General features: G+C 40.2%; 1 long non-coding RNA gene across 2 annotated transcripts in view; it reads right to left on the bottom strand.

Annotated features, from left to right (window-relative positions):
• The window catches only part of LOC125931688 (uncharacterized), a 173,349-nt gene that overhangs the window by 6,094 nt on the left and 148,374 nt on the right, over positions 1-18,881 (bottom strand). The window lies entirely within an intron of this gene.

The raw sequence follows: 18,881 nt of genomic DNA, 5'->3' as shown, positions 1-18,881 counted from the left end.
ACTGAGGATTCCTGAATCTGCACTTTGTCAAAAGTACCTGGTGTCTCTGGCATCCAGATACTTCAAATAACATCCCCAAGACTAACCCCATTTTCATCTGAGCCCTTTGTGGTCCACCATCCTCCCTTGTCCTGCCCCCACCACAACAAGGGCTGTGGCAGCCACAAGCCCTGTGAGGAGAAAGATGTGATGGCCTTAAGGAACTTCCTCCCCAGAGGACACAGATCTCACCGCCTAAACCCATCTGAGTCCTGCTGGCTCCTTCTCACATTCAAGCATTCACACCTATTCACACTTACAGTTGCTGAGAGACAGCAAGGAGCCTGCTGGAGAATCAGAAAGGGAATGAAAATGGTTAGATACCATCTTCTGTTGCCACCCAAACACAACCTCTGTGGGGTCAACTTCACCAGCCAATCCCAAGATTTGGACATATGTGTAGTAACACCTGTGTGTATGCACAGTGATGTATATATCGAATAGGCTGTAGAGCCAGCCTTCCCCATCCAAGCAGAGATTCTGCCATGCCTGAAGCAGGACATTGTTTCCTAGTCCTGGAAGACCTGTCCTTCCCTTCTCCACCCCCAAAATCTTTCAGTCCTTCTGTCTAGGACTGTTCCCAGCCCTGCATTTCACCTGCCAATTGGCCCTTCAAGTTTTCTTCTCAGTGCAGCTGCCCCAGTTGCCCTCAAGAGTCTTTAGTCTCCTTAGAGATGTGTGAGAGCTTTTAGGCTCTGAAAGTCTGAAAGTCTACAAAGCCATTTCAAGAATGAAAGGAATCCAGAAAAATATAAAGAAAAGGACTGATAAATTCAAATATATAAGCTTTGAAACTTGCATACATCCTGTAACCTAAAACTTCTACTTCTAAAACTTTATGTTAAGGAAACTGTCTTGGAGGAGCCTGTGTTAAACATTTGACTTCATCTCAGGTCATGATCTCATGCTTTGTGAATTAGAGCCCCCCCCCTCCCATCGAGTGAGCTCAAGCCCTGCTCGAAGTGAGCCCCACTTCTCTCTTTCTCTCTCTCTCTCTCTCTCTCTCTCCCTACCCCTTGCTCACTTCCCCCCCTCCCCTCAAAAAAAAGGGAAACTGTCTTGGATGTGAACAAAGATTTAGATACATGGGATTTCCAAAGCAGCTTAATTTATAAAAGAATGGTCACGGACTTACTATATAAGTAAACTGCAACACATTTGAAAATGAAATGTGGCCGTCCATCACAAACCAATGCTGAATAATGTTTGCTGTCATAGTTGTGCTGCTCACACTGAGTTATAAACTTGAAACAGCTGGTTACGTAGCACTGTGTATGTGCAGCATGATCCCAAAAGAAGAGGGAGACTTTAGAAAAGTTCACCTCTTCCTCCTGTCAGACAGTAAATATGCTTTGTTTCTCTGGAAAACAAGCCAGCACATTCCAGGACTACAAAGACACAGGGTTACTCCAAGGGTAACACAGCATATAAAATACAGTCCTCAGGGTTGTAGGTCTCCTGCATCTGGTGAGCCTTCAAAGGCTTCACCATCACCTAGATGGACTGGTCCTCCACTGTCAGGGAAAGAGCGAGAGTAGAGGAGAGAAGGGGGTGGACAGCGGACTATTGTCCCTGATTTTAGCAAACAAAGGTAAGTACCTACAAGACAGAAAGGAATTTGACCTTGCGCCCTACCTCCACCCCCAACCAGAAACCCTTGCTGTCTTGCATTCCCAGACCCTGCAGGTTACCTTTAGAGAAGCACAGGTTCTTTGAGAGTTAGAAAGATCCCCTGTGGCAGAAGTAGAATTACCACATCCCTCCCTTTTTCCCTCACTCCCTTTCTCTCACCCTCCCTGTCTCATACAGACAAGATATAGAGGCAATTTAGAGCCAAGTGTAAAGAACATGTAATTCTTCTTTGATCAGGAAGGGAATTAGGGATAACCACTTTTAATATCTAATCAAGAACTGTCCTACAACTCAGATCTTTATGTGTATGAAATAAAGATTTATTGATAAGGACTAAGGTCTCATACTCTTCAGTCAGCATAAACTGTGGGATCTGACCTCAGGCTCATGTTTCTCCTCAGGTGAGCTCTTTTATTGGCTCTTAGTCATTTCCTGTTATCTCTTGGAAAGGTTATCTGCTGCCCAGCTGTCTCCCTGACCTTGGTGCTTTGTCTGTTGGCAGCAGCTGTGTTCTCTGGGTAGGATCAAGTTTCTTCAGGACACTGGGAAGATGGAGTCCTGTCCGTGTGAGAGGTTAGAGTCTAAACTGAAAAAAAAATCCAATTTTCTCAGTGCCACAAGCCTTCTGGGTAACCTCATCCTCAGGCAGCATTAGCACAGAGCAACCACTATGACCACGGACAATCAGGTACTCCCAAACCTTTGTGTCATTGTGAAGACTGTAGATATCATTTCATTTTATTTGTTTTATAGCACAAGTAATATATGCTCCTTAAAAATAATTCAGCCACTAAGAATTGCTCAGTCCCACTGTCATGTCATTATTATTTAAATACCAGCATGAGGTCATCTTAATTCTGGGTAGAATTAACATCTGGAAGTAATAGCATTGTCACTAGGACCACTGAGAGGAGCCACAAGGCATCCCTTTCTGCCCTTCCTGTCCCTCTCCTCCCCTCCCTCACCATAGCAGAGGGAAAAGAGACTTTTTGTCCACCCATTTACCATTGTTGGAGATGATAATCAAGAGTGGGGACTAGCAACTGTGCCCAGTCTGGAGTGGAGCAGGTGTCAAGGTCCAACCCCAGGCCAAGGCTGAGGGGGTGCATGGGCCAAATGTGAGTCCTGTTCAGACGGTCCAGAAACCCAATAGGAGAAATGTGGTATATGCTACCTGGGTCAGCTGTGAGCAGGATGTACAGACACAAAACCATGATGAAGCTGTGATGAGGTGCCACCTATGGCGGTACAGTGAGTGGGATGATGACCCAGCCTGTTTCCAATACCTGGAGGAGGGAACGATTCAGGGTCACACACTGACCACAAGTGTGTACTTCAGAGGGAGATAATGGTGGTGGGGAGTGGTCTGTTCTTCCCTGTCTGGCCTTCTTCTGGCCAGGGTACTGCCCCTGGTGGTCTGAATATGGGCCAGACCTGGGAGTTACTGCCCACAACCACCACCCTAATGTGCAGTTGGGAGAAACCCAAACAGCTAGCCTTGGAGAGAGAGAGAGAAAGACAGCAATAGAAGGCGTAGCTAGGATGTATGAGGGATGTTTGTGTTGAGCCCCAACAGCTTATGTAACCCATCCCCACCTTCTTAGATGAGGGAAAGGAAGCAGGTTTAAAGATTCATGAGAAACTCCTGATACTCTCAACATATTACAATTAGTAATGCACTAAGCATTCTTTCCCAGAAATCTCCCTTCTGGAATTCATCCTAAAGGTATATTCATCCAAGTAGACTGCTGTATATACACAACAGTTGTAAGAATTCAAAAGTACTTATGTGTCCAGTAATGTACTTGCTCATGTGAACTGCAGTAAAACTAGACAATGGAAGTTTTGCAGTCATTGAAGAATTAGATAAATTAACATATATTGATATATATTGGTGTCCATTAATTAAGGTTAAATAATACCCAAAAAAGCATAGAACACTACAGTATGATTTTGTTTATTAAAAAAAATTAATGTTTATTTATTTTTGAGAGAGACAGAGCACAAGTGGAGGAGGGGCATAGAGAGAGGGAGACACAGAATGAATCTGAAGCAAGCTCCAGGCTCTGAGCTGTCAGCACAGAGCCCAACTCGAGGCTCAAACACATGGACTGTGAGATCATGACCTGATCCGAAGTTGGATGCTTAACTGACTGAGCCACCCAGGTGCCCTTGATTCTATTTATTTTAAACAGACACATGGGTATATTTTATGTTGATTATTCCTCATCTTTGTACTATTATGAGAAAAATTGGAATGAATATCTTATTTTTGCACTGTAGCACATTTTTCTTATATTTTCTTACAATGTATTCCCGAAAACTGAATTGCTGGATGAAAGGAAAGTTGGGCTTTAAAGGTTTTTAATTTGTATTGCTAGATGATTCTAAGATATGAGAAAACATTTTACACTCCAGTCAGTTTGTGTAACCTTACCTAACCTTACACCTAAGGAGCTAGAAAAAGAACAACAAACAAAGCCTAAAGCCAGCAGAAGGAAGGAAGTAATAAGGATTAGAATGGAAATAAGTGATATGTAAACTTAAAAAAAAACGATAGTACAGATTAATGAAACCAGGAGCTGGTTCTTTAAAACAAAATTAGAAAATTGATAAACCTCTATCCAGCATTATCAACAAGAAAAGAGAACGGACCCAAATAAATAAAATCACAAATGAGACAGGAGAAATAACAACCAACACCACAGAAATACAAATAATTATATGAGAATATTATGAAAAACTATATGTCAACAAATTGGGTAAAAGGGAAGATATGGATAAATTCTTAGGAACATATAAACTACCAAAACTGAAACAGGAAGAAAGAGAAAGCTTTAAAAGACCAATAACCAGCAAAGAAATTGAATCAGAAATAAAAAATTCCTAACAAAAGTCCAGGGCCAGATGGCTTCACAGGTGAATTCTACCAAATATTTAAAGAGTGAATACCTATTCTTGGAGAGAAGTTAAGATGGCAGAACAACATGGAGACCATGAGCTTGACTTATCCCTGAAATACAGCTAGATCAGCACCAAAACATTTTTTTAATATGAAATTTATTGTCAAATTGGTTTCCATACAACACCCAGTGCTCATCCCAACAGGTGCCCTCCTCAATGCCCATTACCCACTTTCCCCTCCCTCCCACCCCCATCAACCCTCAGTTTATTGTCAGTTTTTAAGAGTCTCTTATGGTTTGGCTCCCTCCCTCTCTAACTTTTTTTTTCCTCCCCTTCCCCCATGGTCTTCTGTTAATTTTCTCAGTATCCACATAAAAGTGAAAACATATGGTATCTGTCTTTCTCTGTATGACTTATTTCACTTAGCAAAACACTCTCCAGTTCTATCCACATTGCTACAAAAGGCCATATTTCATTCTTTCTCATTGCCAAGTAGTATTCCATTGTGTATATAAACCACAATTTCTTTATCCATTCATCAGTTGATGGACATTTAGGCTCTTTCCATAATTAGGCTATTGTTGTAAGTGCTGCTATAAACCTTGAGGTACAAGTGCCCTTATGCATCAGCACCAAAACATTTTGAACACCTAGGAAATTGATCTGAGGATTAGCACAACAATCTGCATAACTTGAGCCACAGAACTTGGCAGGTACATGGTGCAGAGAGGTGAACTGAGGGAGAGAAAAACCACGGAGGGTAGGGAGCTGTTTTTGTGGAGAGAGAATGGAAAAAGAGAAAGGGAGAGAGTGCAGCGCATCAGGATTGTGGAAGAAAAGCACTCCCCCTGAAAGTAGCTAGAGAGAAAGAGTGAAAACACTCAAAGGGGACTGAACAAGAAATATGTTCCCCAAAACCACTGACAGAAAGAAAGGAGAGGGTTTCAATAACACCAGGATTCTATAAACAGTGGAGTGCAGAGTCTGAAGTTTCAGAGCTCAGTGCCTGGCAGTGCTCTGGTGAGGAAGTAGGGCGAATCCCCAGGAGCAAGCAGTGGGGTCTGAGGGGTCCATGTGCTAATGGGGAAAAGCAGTTCCCCTGCTTGGAGTGCACTTGGTAGAGGCCATATGGCCTCCCCACAGGCAAAGGTCCCAGAGGACCTTGGAGAGCAGCCACGTTTGCTGGTATTGAGACAAAGACACCAGAGTGTGGTGAAACCTGGCACCCGCTGTGTGATGTGATTTGCCATAATCTCTGAACCTCTGCCACTGCACGAGCTTGCACAAACATTTTCTGCAGAAAGGCAGCACCCAGCAATTGCTCAGTGAGATCCTATCCAAGAGAGTCAGCACAAGTCCAAGTCACAGGGATCTCTGAAGTGTGGGGTTTTGAAACACAGCCCCATCTGAGATAAAACTCTGGAGGGAGGTGCTGCCTGGCAGGTGAACAGCTTGGACACAGACAGAGTAGAAGCAGGGAGTGAACAGAGGCCTGAGACAAAGGAGGGGTGCTTGATTGTAGGTCAGTGAGAGCGTGAAGTTCCTGTGCCAGAGACTAGGGAGCTGGAGCTCCCATGCATGCACATGCACAACACACTGATACACCTCAGTAAGCTAAGAGGCACCATGTAGTTACACCAAGCCCCGCCCAACTGCACCCTCCAAGCACATCGCCTAGAAGACCAGCACAAGCCACTCCACCTGCTTAGTGCACAGACTATAGAGGGCCTCATAGTTTCAGTTCTAGGGGAAAATGAATGTAACTTCTTTCAGGTTTAAATTTTTGCTGATTAATTTATTTATTCACTTTCTTTGCTTCTATTTCTGCTTAAATTGTTTTCTTTTTCTACCCTCTCTTGGATACAGAAAATTTTATTTTTCTTACTTTACTTTTTATTTTTTTATTCTACTTAATTTTCTTTATTTTCTTTTATTCTATTTTATTATATAATCTTTTTAATTTTTAATTTTTTCTTACTTTTTTCCCTTTTCTTTCTGTTATTTCTCTATTCTCTCAAGCTTCTCTCAACAAGCAGATCAAAACACACCTAGAATCTAGCTTCATTTATTGGATTTTTTGTTTTAATTTTTTAATTTTTACTTTTTATTTTATTATTTTTTTCTTCCTCCAAAATGACAAAATGAAGGAATTCACCCCAAATAAAGAACAGGAAGAAATGACAGCCAGTGGCTTAATCAACACAGATATAAGTAAGATGTATGAACTAGAATTTAGAATCATGATAATAAGAATACTATCTGGGGTTGAAAAAAGCATAGAATCCCTTTCTGAGGAGATGAAATAAATAAAATCTAGTCAGATGAAATTAAAAATGCTATAACCGAGATGTAATCTTGAATAGATGTCACAATGGCAAGGATGGACAAAGCAGAGCAGTGAATTAGTGATATAGAAGATAAAATTATGGAGAATAATGAAGCAGAAAAAAAGGAGGAAAACAAAGGCAAAAGATCATGATACAAGACTTAGAAAAATTAGTGATTTATTAAAAAGGAATAACATCTGAATCATAGGAGTCCCAGAAGATGAAGAAAGAGAAAAAGGGACAGAGGTTTATGTGAGCAAATTATAGTGGAAGACTTCCCTAATCTTGGGAAAGACACAGACATCAAAATCCAAAAAGCACAGAGAATTCCAATTAGATTCAACAAAAACTGACCATCATCAAGGCATACCATGGTCAAATTCACAAAATACACAGACAAGGAAAGAATTATGAAAGCAGAAAGGGAAAAAAAGTCCTTAACCTATAAGGGAAGACAGATCAGGTTCGCAGCAGACATACCCACAGAAACCTGGCAGGCTAGAAAGGAATGGCAGGATGTATTCAACATTCTGAATCAGAAAAATATGCAGCCAAGAATTCCTTATCCAGAAAGGCTGTCATTCAAAATAGAAGGAGAGATAACGAGTTTCCCAGACAAACAAAAAGTAAAAGAGTTCATGACCACTAAACTAGCCTCGCAAGAAATCTCAAGGGAGACTCTTTGAGTGAAGAAAAGATGAAACAAAACAAAAAAGACCAAAAGCAACAAAGACTATAAAGGACCAGAGAATATCACCAGAAACTCCAACTCTACAGGCAACACAATGGCACTAAATTCATATCTTTTAGTACTCAGTCTAAATGTCAATTGACTAAATTCTCTAATCAAAAGACATAGGGTATCATAATAGATAAGAAAACAAGACCCATCTATATGCTGCTTATAAGAGACTCATTCTAGACCTAAAGACACCTGCAGATTGAAAGTAAGGGTATGGGGAACCATTTATCATGCTAATGGTCATCAAAAGAAAGCTGGAGTAGCCATAATTCTATCAGGTAAACTAAATTTTAAAATCAAGGCTGTAACAAGAGATGAAGAAGGGCATTATAGCATAATTAAGGGGACTATCCATGAAGAAAAATCTAAAAATTATAAATATTTATGCCCCCAATGTGGAACACCAAATACATAAATCAATTAATCACAAACATAAACTCATTGATAATAATACCATACTAGTAGGGGACTTCAACACCCCACTTACAACAATGGACAGATCATCTATGCAGAAAATCGACAAGGAAAAAATGCCTGTGTGTGACACACTGGACCAGATGGACTTAACATATATATTCAGAACATTTCATCCTAAAGCAGCAGAATATACATTCTTCTCAAGTGCACATGGAACATTCTCCAGAATAGATCACATACTGGGTCATAAATGAGCCCTCAACAAGTACAAAAATAGCAAGATCATACCTTGTATATTTTCAGACCACAACACTATGAAACTCGACATCAACCATAAGAAAAAATTTGGAAAGACCATAAATACTTGGAGATTAAAGAATATCCCACTAAAGAATGAATGGGCTAACCAAGAAATCAAAGAGGAAATTAAAACGTACATGGAAGCCAAGGAAAATGAAAACACGACAGCCAAAAACCTCTGGGATGCAACAAAGGCAATCATAAGAGGGAAGTACATAGCTATCCAGACATTCCTAAATAAGGAAGAAAGGTCTCAAATACACAATGTAACCTAACACCGAAAAGAGCTGGAAAAAGAACAGCAAATAAAGCCCAATACCAGCAGAAGAAGGGAAATAATAAAAATTAGGGCAGAAATAAATGATATTGAAATTTAAAAAAACGCAGTAGAACAGATCAATGAAACCAGGAGCTGGTTCCTTGAAGGAATTAACAAAATTGATAAACCTCTACCCATATTGATCAAAAAGAAAAAGGAAAGGGCCCAAATAAATAATATAAAAAATGAAAGAGGAGAGATCACAACCAACACCACAGAAATACAAACAATAATAAGAGAATGTGATGAGCAATTATATGCCAACAAATTAGGCAATCTGAAAGAAATGGACAAATTCATAGAAACATATAAACTACAAAAACTGAAACAGGAAGAAATAGAAAATTTGAACAGACCCATAACCAATAAATAAATTGAACCAGTAATCAAAAATCTCCCAAAAAACAAGAGTCCAGGGTTGGATGGCTTTCAGGGGAATTCTACCAAATATTTCAAAAAGAGTTAACACCTATTCTTTTGAAGCTGTTCCAAAAAATAGAAATGGAAGGAAAACTTCCAAACTCATTCTATGAGGCTAGAATTACCTTGATTCCAAAACCAAAGATCCCTCTAAAAAGGAGAACTACAGACCAATTTCCCTGATGAACAAGGATGCAAAAATTCTCAAAAAGATATTTGCAAATTGGATCCAACAAAACATTAAAAGAATTAATCACCACAATTAAAGGGGATTTATTCCTGGGATACAGGGCTGGTTCAATTTCCACAAATCAATCAATGTGTTACATCACATTAATAGAACAAAGGATAAGAACCACATGATCCTCTCAATAGACACAGAAAAAGCATTTGACAAAATACAGCATCCTTTCTTGACAAAACCCCTCAAGAAAGTTGGGATAGAAGGATCATACCTCAAGATCATAAAGGCCATATACGAAAGATGCACAGCTAATATCATCCTCAATGGGGAAAAACTGAGAATTTTCCCCCTAAGGTCAAGAACAAGACAGGGATGTCCACTCTCACCACTGTTATTCAACATAGTGTTCGAAGTCCTAGCCTCAGCAATCAGAAAACACAAAGAAATAAAAGGTATCCAAATCAGCAGGGAGGCAATCAAACTTTCACTCTTTGCAGACGACATGATACTCTATGTGGAAAACCCAAAAGACTCCACCAAAAAACTGCTAGAACTGATACATGAATTCAGCAAGTTGCAGGATATAAAATCAATGCACAGAAATCAGTTGCATTTCTATACACCAATAATGAAGCAGCAGAAAGAAAAATCAAGGAATCAATCCCATTTACAATTTGCACCAAAACCCATAAAATACCTAGGAATAAACCAAACCAAAGAGGTGGAAAATCTGTATAGTAAAAACTATAGAAAGCTTATGAAAGAAATTGAAAAGGCACAAAAAAATGGAAAATATTCCATGCTCATGTATTGGAAGAACAAATATTTTTAAATGTCGATACTACCCAAAGCGGTCTACGTATTCAATGCCATCCATATCAAAATAACACCAGCATTCCTCACAGAACTAAAACAAACAATCCTAAAATTTGTATGGAACCAGAAAAGACCCCGAATAGCCAAAGCAATCCTGAAAAAGAAAACCAAAGCTTTCTCGACTTCAAGCTGTATCATAAAGCTGTTATCATCGAGACAGTATGGTACTAGCACAAAAACAGACACATAGATCAATGGAACAGAATTGAGAACCCAGAACTGGACTCAGAAATTTATGGCCAACTAATCTTTGACAAAACAAGAAAGAACATCCAATGGAAAAAAGACAGTCTCTTCAGCAAATGGTGTTGGGAAAACTGGACAGTGACATGCAGAAGAATGAACCTGTACCACTTTCTTACACCATATAGAAAAATAAACTCAAAATGGATGAGTGACCTAAATGTAAGAAAGGAAGCCATCAAAATCCTAGAGGAGAAAATAGGCAACAACCTCTTTCACCACGGCAACAGCAACTTCATACTTGAGATGTCTCCAGAGGCAGGGGAAACAAAAGCAACTATTGGGACCTCTTCAAGATAAAAAGCTTCTACACAGTGAAGGAAACAATCAGCAAAACTAAAAGGCAACTGACAGAATGGGGGAAGATATTTGCAAATGACATATCAGATAAAGGGTTAGTATCCAAAATCTATAAAGAACTTACCAAACTCAACACCCAAAAAACAAATAATCCAGTGAAGAAATGGGCAAAAGACATGAATAGACACTTCTCCAAAGAAGACATCCAGATGGCTGACACATGAAAAAAATGCTCAACATCACTCATCATCAGGGAAATACAAATCAAAACCACAATGAGATACCACCTTACACCCGTCAGAATGGCTAAAATTAAAACTCAGGCAACAACACATGTAGGTGAGGATGTGGAGAAAGAGGAACCCTTTTGCATTCCTGGTGGGAATGCAAACTAGTGCAGTCACTCTGGAAAACAGTATAGAGGTTCCTCAAAAAATTAAAAATATAACTACCCTACAACCCAGCAATTGCACTACTAAGTATTTATCTGAGGGATACAGGTATGCTGTTTTGAAGGGGCACATGCACCTCAATGTTTATAGCAGCACTATCAACAATAGCCAAAGTATGGAAACAGCCCAAAGGTCCATCGACGGATGAATGGATAAAGAAGACGTGAGATATGTGTGTGTGTATATATATATAAACACACACATACACACACACACACACACACACACACACACAGTGGAGTATTACTCGGCAATCAAACAGAATGAAACTTGCCATTTGCAACTACATGGATGGAACTAGAGGGTATTATGCTAAGCAAAATTAGTCCGTCAGAGAAAGACAAATATAATATGACTTCATTCATATGAGGACTTTAAGACACAGAACAGATGAACACAGGGAAGGGAAGCAAAACTAATATAAAAACAGGGAGAGGGACAAAACATAAGAGACTCTTAAATATGGAGAACAAACAGAGGGTTACTGGAGCGGTTGTGGGAAGGGGGATGGGCTAAATGGGTAAGGGGCATTAAGGAATCTACTCCTGAAATCATTGTTGCACTATATGCTAACTAACTTGTATGTAAATTTAAAAAATAAATAAATAATAAAATTTTTAAAAAGAAGTGAGGCTTTGAAATTTTTGAGAGTCTGTTTCCCAGATTTTTACCTGAGGTGTTTGAAAGTCTATGGTCAAGAGTAATGTCTTTGAAATCTTTGAGGGGCTAGGTTCCACATCTACATCTGAGACACTTAGGGAGTCTGTGCTCAGGGTTGAGTTCTCTGAATTCTTTGAAGATCTACCCCAAGGTTTCAGCCTGACATAATTGTGGGACTGCGATCAAAGTCTCAGGTTTCTGAACTTTCTGAGAGTCTGTGGCTCAGGGTCTGAGTCAGAGAGATTTGGGTGTCTGTGTTCACAGTTTGAGATCTCTGAAGACTTTGAGATATGTCCCAAGTGTTTCTTTTTATGTTTTGTCTTATGGGGGGGGGGGGGGGGGGAGAACGGGTGGGGGAGGGACAGAGAGAGAGGGAGACAGAGGATCCAACGTGGGCTCTGAGCTGACAGCAGAGAGCCAGATGCAGGACTCGAACCCACAAGCCATGAGATCATGAACTGAGCAGAAGTCAGGCACTTAACCAACTGAGCCACCCAGGTGCCCCAAGGTTTAATCTGATTAATGTAGAGTGAGTGTTCAGGGTTTAAGGTCTGTGAATAGTTTGAGGGTCTGTATTTCAAGGCATGAAGTCTCTGAAACTTTAGAAGGTCTGTGTCCCAAGTTTGGGTCTAAGGTATTCGAGGTCTTAGTTCAAGAAATAAAGTTTTTAAACTTTCTGAGGGTATGTATTCAAAATTTTTGTCTGAGTTGTTTAAAAGTCCACATTTAGGTTATAAGGTATATGTTTGAAAGTTTGAACCTGAGGTAGGATTCTGTGCTCAAGTTTGCTGAATTCCTTCAGGGTCTGCTCCAACATTTAAAGTGTATGTATGTATGTATGTATGTATTTGGAGAGAGGGAGGGAGGGGAAAAGAGAGAGATAGAATCCCAAGCAACAACACTGAGCCCGATGTGGGGCTCAAACTCATGAACCATGAGATCATGACCTGAGCCAAAACCAAGATCCAAATGCTTAACTGAGCCAGGCACCCCTGTTCCAACAATTAAATATGAGGTAACTAGGAATTTGTGTGCTAGGTGTGAGGTCCCTCAACTGTTTTTAAGTCTGTGCCTCAAGGTTTAACTCTGAGGTTTTTGGAGGTCTCTGTTGGTGACAGATGTCTCAAAACAATAGAATTGTTTTCAATAGAATTCTGTTTCCAAAGATTTAAGTCTGCGGTGTTCAGGGGTCTGTGTTTGGCATGTGAAGTCTTTGAACTTTTAGAGGATTTGGATTCCAAGTTTTGAATATGAGGTATTTGAGGTCTGTTTTCAGAGTGTGAAGTCTGTGATATTTTAGAGGCTGTGTCCCAAGGACTTAGTTGGAGTTATTTGGGGGTCCGTAGCCAAGGTATGATGTCTCTGAAATTTTGAGAGTCTCTGTCCTAAGGATTGATTCTGAGGGGGTTGGAAGTCTGTTCTGGGTGTGACTTCTCTAAACGCTTTAAGGTCTGTGACTCCAGGTTTTGACTCTAAAGTATTTGGTGCTCTGTGTTCACAGGGTGAGGTCTCTGAAGTCTTTAAAAATTTGTTGTAAGGTTTAAACCTAAAGTCACTGTGGATCTGTGTTCAGAGTGTGAGGCTTCTCATATCTTTTGGTGTCTTCATTTTAATGTTTGAGTCTGAGGTATTTGGGGGTCTCTGTTCAGAGTGAGAGGTCTCTAAAACCTATAGGGGTCTGTTTCCAAAGGCTTAAGTTTCATGTATTTGGAGGTCTGCATTCATGGCATGAGGTCTCTATACTTTCCAAGGATCTATGTTCCAAAGATTAAGCCTGAGTTATTTATAGGTCTGTATTCAGAGTTTGAAGCCTCTGAGATTTTCAGCTTGTGTTCTGAGGGTTTAGTCTTAGCAATTAGGAGACTTGTTTTCAGGGTGTGTGATTGTTGAACTTTTAGAATGTCTGAGTCCCACATTTCTGTCTGAGGTATTAGGGGGTCTGTATTCAAGAAGTGAGGTCCATGAATTCTTTGCAAGTCTTTCTTCCAAGTTTTTTGCCTGAGGTGTTTGTGAAGTCTGTGTTTAGGGTATGAGGTCTCTGATCTCTCTAAGAGCATATATTCCATGTTTTGAGTCAGGTATTTAGAGGTGTGTGCTCATGTTCCCTGAAAATTTTCAGGGTCAGTCCAAAGGATTGAGTTTGAAGTAACTGCTGGTTTGTGTTCAGGATATGAGGTCTCTGAAATTTTTCAGGGTCTACAGCATAAGGTTTGAATCTGAGGTAATTGAGGGTCTGTGATAAAGTTGTAAAATCTTTGAAATTTTAAGCTTGGATCCCAAGTTTCAGAGGTATTTTTGCTCTGTGTTCAAAGAGTAAGGTCCTTGAAGTCTTTTAAGTTCTGAGCTCCAAGTTTTTTGTCTGAGTTGATTAGATGCCTCTGTTCAGGATGTGAGGTCTCTGAACTCTGAGAATCTATGTTCAAAAGTTTAAACCTGGGGGCACCTGGGTGGTTCAGTCGGTTGGGTGTCTGACTCTTGGTTTCAGCTCAGGTCATGATCTCACAGTTTGTGAGTTCAAGCCCCACATCGTGCTCTGCACTGACGATGTAGAACCTGCTTGGAATTCTCTATTCCTCTCTCTCTCTGCCCCTCCCCTTCTCACGTTCTTTCTCACAAAATAAATAAACTTTTAAAAAAGGGTTTAAATCTGAGGTATTTGGAGGTCTGTGTTCATGGGTGTGCCTGAAGTCTTTGAGGGTCTGTGTCAAGGTTTGAAACAGGGGTTCTGGGAGTCTGTGGCCAGGGAATAAGAGGTGTCTGTATTTATTAACTGTCTGTGCTCCAAGGTTTGATCTGAAGTATTTGGGGGTCTGTGATCTGGGTGTGTGGTCTCTCTGTGCTGTAAAGATGTTAGTGTGAAAGTCTGATTTTGTTCTATGGGGCTGTGAGTTCAGAGTTGAAGGTTGTGAACCATTGTGATGATCTGCGTTCATAGGTTTCAGTCTGATGTTACAGGGGATCTGGGTTTGTGCATTAGGGATTTGTGGTTGGAGTATGAGGACTCTGAAATTTCTGGGTGTATTTGATACGAATTTTGAATCTGAGCTTCTGGAGTCTATATTCAGGGTGTGAAAGTCCTTATCTGTGAAGGTCTACATTGCCAGGTCAGGGTCTTAAGTGTTTGGTGGTACATGTTCAGTGAGTGAGGTATCTGACTCTTTGAAGATCCTTTTCTTCATAGGATTGATTCTGAGGTATTCGTGCATCTATATTTTGAGAGTAAGAGTTTGAAGACTTTGAGGGTCTATGATAATGAAATTGATGTATTGGCATGTCTGTGTTTAGAGTTGTAGTTCTATGAAATCTTTAAGGGTCTATGTTCCAAGATCTAAGGTCTTTCTTGTCTGTTTTCTGGGTGTAATACTCATAAATCTTGTAGGGCCTGTATTCTAATGTTTATATGACATATATGTATTTTTTTTAAGGAGTAAGTTTTCTGAACTCGTTGAAGGTCTGTGACCCAAGGTTGGAGTCTCGGGTATTTGTAAGATTGTATGCCGGGTATAAGGGTCTATGCATTCATTGAGGGGCTAGGTTCCAAATATTCACTCACCAGTATTCAGAGGTGTGTCCATGTTGTAATGACACAGAATACTCCCATAATATGCATTCCAAGGTTGGAGTCTGAGGTATTCAGTGTCTCTTTTCAAGGTTGTAAGAGTCTGCCCTCTTTGAGGGTTTGTTTCCCAAGTTTGCTTACAATTTTTCTTTTCTGTTTTGTTTTTTTGGCATCTAAACTCAAGAATGTGAGGTCTCTCAACTTTAGAGGGTCAGAGCTCCGAGAGTTGTGTGTGTCATATTTGGTTATTGCTGTTCAGCCTGTGAAGTTTTGGGAGTCTGTGTTCAGGGTATGAGGTCTCTGAATTCTTTGGAACCTGTATTCCAAGATTTGAATCTGAGGTAACTGAATGAAGTACTATTTCTTATTGAGAGATCCTACATATACATAGCCAAAGGGTGGTGGAAACTTCTTTTTTTTAACATCATAAGCACATGTCCAAAATAGTGTCTGTAAACTAAAATGTCCTAAATAAGCCTTGCTCATAATAGATTTCCATTATGTTTTCTGATGCGAAAAATATCCTGAAGATATTGTAATGGTTGTTTTTAAAATGCAGCACAGAATTGGCAGGAACAGCATTTCCAGGAAAAACATATTGTTTATAGTAACCCAGTCTTCCATTAGCAGTTGTTTCAGAAGAAGAACTCTTTGTGTATATTATATTTTTCTAAACCAAACTGTATTTTAACTCTGCATTAAAATATCAGGACTATGTTTAGAGTACACCTCAAATACCACATCCTGTACAAAATTTTCTTGGTCTTATAGATGCTAAAATGTTACCTAAAACCTTTCTGGAAATCCAGCCCACTCACACACACACACACCTCCCACCTGTAGCCAAAGGCAGAGTAAATTGTTCACCGTTCTTCACTCCTGTGGCATTATAATAATACATACTTTATGTGAGATTTCATTTCACCCTGTCTGCTGTGCCTCCTCCCACTGGGAGCAGAGCCAGGGACTATATCTTCTCTAAGTATTTTTGGTTCCTCCCACAGTGCCTGACGCACAGTGGGTGGTAGGTATTAATGCTGTTATTTATTCATCCATTACTCTCATAAGTCATCATACCTTTAATTCTGTTTACCTGAACCCATTCTGTCATGTTACTAATAGTGTTGATCTGATTTTGAAAAGAAGCATTCGTAAAGGGACCTGTGGTGGACACTGGGATGTACTACCCTTCTTCCCCTTCAATGACGGGCTTAGTCCTTCAGGTGCTGGGGGTTCTATTGTCAGACAGTTGTCAGCCCCTTATGGGATTGTCTCAACTGCAGAGAGCTGCCTCACTCAAGGTCACACACCTTCCCTGGGTGGCCTACATTTAATGACTGATCAAAATGGGGATATAAAGGCATATCATCGAGCCTTAACCTGATGGACGTTCAAAAGATTCCCAAGGAGTCAGCCATGGCAGTAATTAGGCTTGCATCACAGTTCAAATTCTCCTTCCATGCATCCTGGCTACATTGTCAAATTTGTTGGCTGGGAGTTATTTATTCTGTTTTCTTATTACCCTTTCAATATCTGTAGGGTCTCATTGATAACCTAATGTATGTTCCTGATATCAGTCATGTATTTCCTCTTCCTAGTCTTATTCAGTCTAGCTAGAGGTATGTCACTTTTGTTGATCTTTTCCAAGACCTGACTTTTGGCTCTGTTAATTGTCTCTACTGTTTCCAATAAAGTTTATTTCTGCTCTTTATTATTTCCTTCCTTCTAGTTACCAGGGATTAACTTTGCTCTTCTTCTATCTTCTTAAGAAGAGACCTTAGGTGACTTTTTTTTTTTTAAAGAGAGAGTGCAAGTTGGGGAGAGGGGCAGAGGAAGAGAGAGAATATTAAGCAAGCTCCATACTCAGCACAGAGCCCGATGCGGGGCTTGATCACATGACCCTGGGATCATGACCTGAGCTAAAATCAAGAATCAGACACTCAACTGACTGAGCCACCCAGGTGCCCTTACATAATTCTTCTCTAATATTATCATTTAAAACTATAAATTTTCCTCTAAGCATCCCTTTAGTTCAATCCCATGAATTTTGATCTGTTCCACTTTGACTGTTGTTCAGCTCAAAATATTTTCCAATTTCTCTCATGATTTCATCTTCGACCCATGAATCATTTTTTTTGACTGAATATTAATATATGAAATTTATTGTCAAATTGGTTTCCATACAACACCCAGTGCTCATCCCAAAAGGTGCCCTCCTCAATACCCATTACCCACCCTCCCCTCTCTCCCACCCCCATCAATCCTCAGTTTGTTCTCAGTTTTTAACAGTCTCTTATGCTTTGGCTCTCTCCCACTCTAACCTCTTTTTTTTTTTCCTTCCCCTCCCCCATGGGTTTCTGTTAAGTTTCTCAGGATCCACATAAGAGTGAAACGATATGGTATCTGTCTTTCTCTGTATGGCTTATTTCACTTAGCATCACACTCTCCAGTTCCATCCACGTTGCTACGAAAGGCCATATTTCATTCTTTCTCATTGCCACGTAGTATTCCATTGTGTATATAAACCACAATTTCTTTATCCATTCATCAGTTGATGGACATTTAGGCTCTTTCCATAATTTGGCCATTGTTGAGAGTGCTGCTATAAACATTGGGGTACAAGTGCCCCTATGCATCAGTACTCCTGTATCCCTTGGGTAAACTCCTAGCAGTGCTATTGCTGGGTCATAGGGTAGGTCTACTTTTAATTTTCTGAGGAACCTCCACACTGCTTTCCAGAGCGGCTGCACCAATTTGCATTCCCACCAACAGTGCAAGAGGGTTCCCGTTTCTCCACATCCTCTCCAACATCTATAGTCTCCTGATTTCTTCATTTTGGCCACTCTGACTGGTGTGAGGTGATATCTGAGTGTGGTTTTGATTTGTATTTCCCTGATAAGGAGCGACGTTGAACATCTTTTCATGTGCCTGTTGGCCATCCGGATGTCTTCTTTAGAGAAGTGTCTATTCATGTTTTCTGCCCATTTCTTCACTGGGTTCTTTGTTTTTCGGGTGTGGAGTTTGGTGAGCTCTTTATAGATTTTGGATACTAGCCCTTTGTCCGATATGTCATTTACAAATATCTTTTCCCATTCCGTTGGTTGCCTTTTCGTTTTGTTGGTTGTTTCCTTTGCTGTGCAGAAGCTTTTTATCTTCATAAGGTCCCAGTAATTCACTTTTACTTTTAATTCCCTTGCCTTTGGGGATGTGTCGAGTAAGAGATTGCTATGGCTGAGGTCAGAGAGGTCTTTTCCTGCTTTCTCCTCTAAGGTTTTGATGGTTTCCTGTCTCACATTCAGGTCCTTTATCCATTTTGAGTTTATTTTTGTGAATGGTGTGAGAAAGTGGTCTAGTTTCAACCTTCTGCATGTTGCTGTCCAGTTGTCCCAGCACCATTTGTTAAAGAGACTGTCTTTTTTCCATTGGATGTTCTTTCCTGCTTTGTCAAAGATTAGTTGGACATACGTTTGTGGGTCTAGTTCTGGGGTTTCTATTCTATTCCATTGG

Source organism: Panthera uncia, chromosome X (assembly GCF_023721935.1).
Source record: "Panthera uncia isolate 11264 chromosome X, Puncia_PCG_1.0, whole genome shotgun sequence".
Lineage (NCBI taxonomy): Eukaryota > Metazoa > Chordata > Mammalia > Carnivora > Felidae > Panthera > Panthera uncia.
Note: the sequence above shows the minus strand (reverse complement) of the source record. Positions and strands in the feature narration are given on the sequence as shown.